Below are 6183 nucleotides of genomic sequence, written 5' to 3'. Positions count from 1 at the left end.
CTGTTTATCGGTGGTGTGGGTTTATGACAAATACACACATGTATAAGTCATAAAAAACCTGTTTTCTTAGTTTTCAAATTATAACTCATTTCTAAATGAGCTTAGTCATCCTTGATGGTGGATACAATCTTAAGGTTGCTCTGGAACAATATTTTTAGTGCATTAAATAATACAATTATAGTGAAATGCAGTTGAAAGAATAAATTGAAATATTTTGACTGGTATTGCTCCAATGATACCTGTACCGCTTTTACTACTAGTGATTTATTTAGAGCCGAATCTTTCTGTAAGTCTGGCAGTGGTTCCGTTTCAGATTTTTCTTTACTTAACTTTACAAAACAAACATAATTCACAAAGCACCCTGGGCCTTAGGAGAGCTTAAGTAGTGATTAGTTGCATCATTTTCCATTGCTAATTTATTTTTAATAAAAAAAGAAATAAATTCCAGTTTTTTTTTTATATAATTTTCATTTCACTTTTAAAAGAAAACGTTTAGTCAGTGGTGTCAAAAGTACACACATTTCTTACTTAAGTAGAAGTATAGATACTGCAGTTTAAAAACACTCTGGTAAAAGTTGAAGTATCAACTTGACCTCTTTACTCAAGTAAAAGTGAAAAAGTATGTGCTCCAAAATCTACTTAAAGTATAAAAGTATAAAGTAACCTTTAAAAAAAAACAGCCAGATGCCACTATTTGAATTGAAAGCTAATTTTTTTGACTATTTCTAAAAATTCTTTGAGATAGGGCCAAGGATGAGGGAGGTCTTGTTTGTCTCCGTCTCCATCTCCCGATACGCTCTCGCCTGTGTCCGACCTTTAAGACATTTCAACATCTTTCTCTGAATCCTACATTGTAGCATGGCATAGACAATTCACGTTTGCAGTTTGAAGAACACCTGCTTGCTTCTGATGATTTCCTTTAGCTTACCATACAATTGCACTAATTTCAACTAGATGTGGATGGCGCACATTACGTGAAATAAATATTTATAAACATTAAACCGAAGCCAAGAGTAACGAGTAACATTTGTTTTAAAAAGGTAAGGAATAGAAAGTACAGATTCTTGTATGAAAATGTAAAGAGTAGAAGTCAGAAGTAGGAAGAAAATAAGTAATGGAGTAAAGTATAGATACCCAAGAAGTGTACTCGAATACATTAACAAAGTATTGGTACTTCGTTACTTGACACCTCTGCATTTAGTGTTTTTCATATTTATTTGAGCATTGAGACAGGCAGTCATTTTGTCCTCAACTCAACTCAAACTTTATTTATAAAGCACATTTAAAACAAACGGGATTGACCAAAGTGTTGTACAGGAATCACAGTTAAGGAACGTAAGATAAAAACTGAAGGCTAAAATTGAATGGAGATAAAATATAATAGAATGAGTGTTTCAATTAAAATAAAATAAAATCTAAAATAAAATTTGCCAAATGTCCAGTCTTAGACTTGATTAAATCCCAGGGAGAAGAAGTGCACTTTTAAGGATTTAAAAACCTCAGAGGAGCCTGCCGATCGAATATGCCAAGGCAAGTTATTCCAGAGTCTCTGTGCCACTGTCATAAAGGCACGATCACCTTTCCTAATTAATTTAATATGATTGCAACAATACCAAACATGACAATTCTCTAGGATATTCTTCAGAAAAACCTATGAAGGCGATTTCACCCTAAAAAAACAGTTGTTTTATGTATCAACTTCTAGAGATGATAACAGTGTTTTATCTGTCAAGGACAAAAATTAACAAAGACAATAGATTTGATATGAGGGGAATCAAATAAACTAAAATGGGGGAAATACAAAAATAGGTACGGTAATGCAGAGCTATGACTCATGCTATAGCATGCCACAAGAGTAAGACTTATTTTTTGTTTTTTAGTGGAACAGAGTGGGGTCCTGTCACTCTGCCTCTGACTGATCATATATCCTGGCTACTTCCTGGGTATCCGTTTGGCTGGTCAGCGCACATGACTTCCTCGTGGGAGTCTGTGGGTCAAATCTGCAAAACCCGAAAAACAATGTCTGACTTGACATAGAAAACCGACTCATAAGAACATGACAAGCCCTGACACACCGAAGGAAGACGTATCAAAACCAAACATCCTTAAATCTGTATAAGTTCTATATATTAAAAACTAACAGACTTGAATAACACCATTCATAATAAATATATAAAAAAATACTTAAATGAGAAGAAAAGGCTGGGCATTGAATAACTCCTTAATTTTGTGGTTTCTGCATTCATCATTTATGGTGGGTTTTTTTTTATTTTTATTTACTTCAGCAAGTTTTAGGCCATAAACCTTTATATTCATTTTGGACATTGGGTACCAATGTCCATGTTAATATTAACCATGATCACTGGAGTACGTGGAGCCATTTTTCCTTGGTATTTGGCTCTGCATCACCACTCTCCAATTGCTGCAAGACACTTCTACAGAGGCATGAGACCCTGTCCCCCACGGTGCTTCAGGGGAAAACCACCAACTCCAAGAAACTCTGGCTGTGTTTGATTTTGGGGGCTGAGTCCTCCAAGAACCCAGCCAATCTGGATCGGATCTTTCCAAGGAGGCCGGAAGTGAAAATAAGGAAGAGTTCGAGTTCAGCTATAGATTCAAATCGGTCCAGCCTTCTCCACCTGTCACCACCCCTTACTCAGTCTAAACTCTATGACAATTGACTCAGATAGCAGGCAAAGAATGGATGCCGAACTTCTCACTACTTTTCTCTGTGTTAATTACATTCTTGAGCAGCTTCAGCAGCAGTACCGTCGTCACAGATATCAGATTGTATTCCTCCACTGCACAGATATTTGAATCTATGATGTGAGCCATCATGCACAGGTCATCATTTGCACAGGGACTTATAAAACCTTTCAAACAACCAAACATTACCTGCTTTATATGTGACTAAATAACCATTTAGAATAACTCTTTTTATTGATTTAAGATGAAAATATTCACATACTTGTATTATATTAAACTGTACTTACAATATTCACCACTGTTCTTCATGATTTCTCTTTTTCCTTTTAGCACGGAGCAGCCAGCTTGCTTGGACTCAAATGGATCACGGGATACCCTAAGTGAAGAAGGATAAACTGGACCTGTCCTTCCAACCAGGCTAAAAGAATGCTGCACTTGTCGGCTGCATAAAAAGGAGTCTTCGAATCCAAACAGAAGTTGCACAGATAAATCTGACCTTTGGAGGATGCAGCCCCCGCATTTGAACACAGCCTCTGTGTCTTTCAAACCTGCCACACCGAAGAGGAGCCATCATGGAAGGTCACATTCAAAGACCAGAATCTGCAGACTGATCAAGGCTAAGTGGAGACATGGCTAACTTCAGAACCAGATCTGTGCAAAACAGACCTTTTATATAATTTCTCTGAGTTACAGGGAACTTTCAGTTGCTGAAAGACTGAAGGAGTGGAGCACTTGAGAAGAAAAAGCTCCCCTGGAAGGGTATGACCTTTGAGTCAGTGAGGCCCCCCTGCCGGTTGCCCAGTGGGTTTATTTCAGAGACTGTAGTGTTTTGGGACAATACAAAATTTAAAACATCTGATCCCAGAACTTGTTTGATGTCTTGAACTTTCCTACAGGGTACAGTCCAATTTACACCTGTTGCTCCAGTCTTCAATCTGCACATGGAAAATGTTAATGTATTTTTTCCTTTTTATTCCCTTTCAGTTTCCCTTCTTGCAATCAGTGAGTTTACAGTTTTTATTTTTTGCTTCCTTTTAAGTTTCTTGTATTGTTTTACATGTCTGTATTTGCATTGTATCATGTGCGCTGCTGATTTTAATGGTTTCATTTTGCATATAGATAGATATCATTATTCATCTTTTTTTTATTGAAATATAATTGCATGGAGTTGCAATCAGTCGCTGTTCTTGGTAACCCTTAATTTTCATTCTTTCCTTCATTTTGTTAATCTGAGTTCTTACTTTTTTTAATTTAAAGCTACAGTGTGTAATAATTACAGGGATATACAGTCAGAAATGTAATATATTATACATAACTATGTTATTATCATCTACGAGCTCAGCCTCTTAACCTTAATATTTGCGTTGCCTTAGAATTCGTTATTTATAATTACATAGGAGCGGGTCTCGCAGCCATGGAGGCAGACATCTTTGCGCTACGGCAGCGCAGAGCCAACAAACTAGCGATTGCGAGATCGCCCATTACGCTCGAAAGTAACTATTTAAAGTAAATATTTATTATCTTAAGTCTACATGAAATCTATACCCTACACAGACTAATGAAATACTATCTGTAAAATTATCTATGTAAACAAATCTCATCACTTGAGAAGGTAGGTGATGCGGACGTTGTGGAAGACATTTTGTCCCGTAACGCTCGCCGTACTGTTGGGGGGGAGAAGCGGTGGGGGGGAGATGTTCATGTTGCTGCGGTCTGCAGTCTGGACGTTAGATGTCGCTGAAAATTACACACTGTAGCTTTAACAATCCTAAAACCTGTTGTTTTTCTTTAAACATTTGTAAATCAAAATAAAGAATTTGGAACTTTATAACTTTTGCCTTTAGCCTCTGACTTACATCTTGTGATCAAAAGCCTGGAGCAATATCTCCTGGTAATTCTGTTGAATCTTGTCTAAAGTCTAATAATTTTTGCCAACCATTATTCATAGCGGAGGATTAAAACCTCCAATGCATCACTTATCTTCGTAGGTTAGAGGCCATATTAGAGCCAACTTTTTTCTTTATCCTAAACATGTAGCCAAAACCACTGACAGCTCCCACATTTCTGTATGCTAAGGACATCCTCTTCTTACTTACTATGTAGTTTTTTTCTCTTGCCACTCAGTTGCATCTAATCTAGTTTCAACTCTGTGGTTTAGTCTTTTCTGACACCTTTAGCACCTCTTTAATGTCAGTTAAGACCAAATGTGTCTGGCATCATTATTGGTTCGAACAACAATTATCTACCATGCATGTTTATTATAACTAATCTAAATGGTTTTGGATTTTTAATGTAGCTACCTTACAAGAAGGTAGATGACTTGTTTAAAACTCATTGTCAGAGTAAGATCAACATAAAACAAGTATCAGTAAAAATGGGTAACATTAAAGCCAAAATGGCAAGAAGAAAAACATGGAACTTAACAATAAAACAGTAAATAATAAAACGTGTGAAAACTATCAATAATAGATACTAGAAAATGAAGCTGTTTTAGTCAAATAGGGAAGACTTAAAATAAGTTTTAGATTTTGGTTATGTGTTTTAGAAATCATGGTAACATGGAATCTGTTCCATGTTTTTGTATTATTTTAAATACTTTTTAATAATTGCATCACCTGATAAAGAACAGATAAACTACAAAATAAACCTTTTTTTTTTTAATCATGCCTATTTTTTATTAACACTTACAATGAAGAAACCCATTAGGTAACAATGAACAGTGCAGCTTCTACATGTAGAAATAACAGGTAGGCTGTAAGCTTTACAAACTCAGCAGTGTTTTGAGACTTTGAGCTGAGTTACACAGCTGTACAAACAAAGTCTTGTTTCCTGATAAATAGGATTTAGTGTTTTCCCCCTGGTGATAGGGTGGCAACCTTTTCAAAACAAGAAAAATAACCAGCCATAAACCCCCAAAATTATGTAGATATGCAAATAAAATACATAGGATACACTCATGGAATCAGGAATATCAGTACACAACATGGATAGCTAAAAAAGTTCCCTGAAAATTTTCTTGTCAAAAATGTTCTTGTCAAAAAACAATGTTCAGTAAATTTTTGGTTATTTTTGGCATGGATTAAAAAGTCTGCATTTGAAACAAATAAAAGCTATCAACTTGAGGCAAAGATGCACTTTATCTCTTTTAAAACATCTAGAGTTACCCCACAACAAACCAGTCTTTCGATTGATTGTGATTGATTGACTTGATTGATTGATTGATTGATTAACTTTATTGATCTCACAGTGGAGAAATGTACTCTTTACATCAGCTCAAACAGTCGAAGGAGAAGAAGAAGGTGCCAATGGGTTTGTGTTTACATGGGTATTTATATATTTATCCATCTATATATATAGATTGATATTCATACAGTACTTCTATATATATAGTTATTACGCATATATAAAGTTATTCATGCATCTGTATGAAGAAAATGTATTTACTTAACATGGTTTCTGTAGGTGGATCTCATGCCG

This window comes from Cyprinodon tularosa, unplaced genomic scaffold (assembly GCF_016077235.1).
Source record: "Cyprinodon tularosa strain WSP-4 unplaced genomic scaffold, ASM1607723v1 ctg7, whole genome shotgun sequence".
NCBI lineage: Eukaryota > Metazoa > Chordata > Actinopteri > Cyprinodontiformes > Cyprinodontidae > Cyprinodon > Cyprinodon tularosa.
This window is presented reverse-complemented; position numbering follows the sequence as displayed.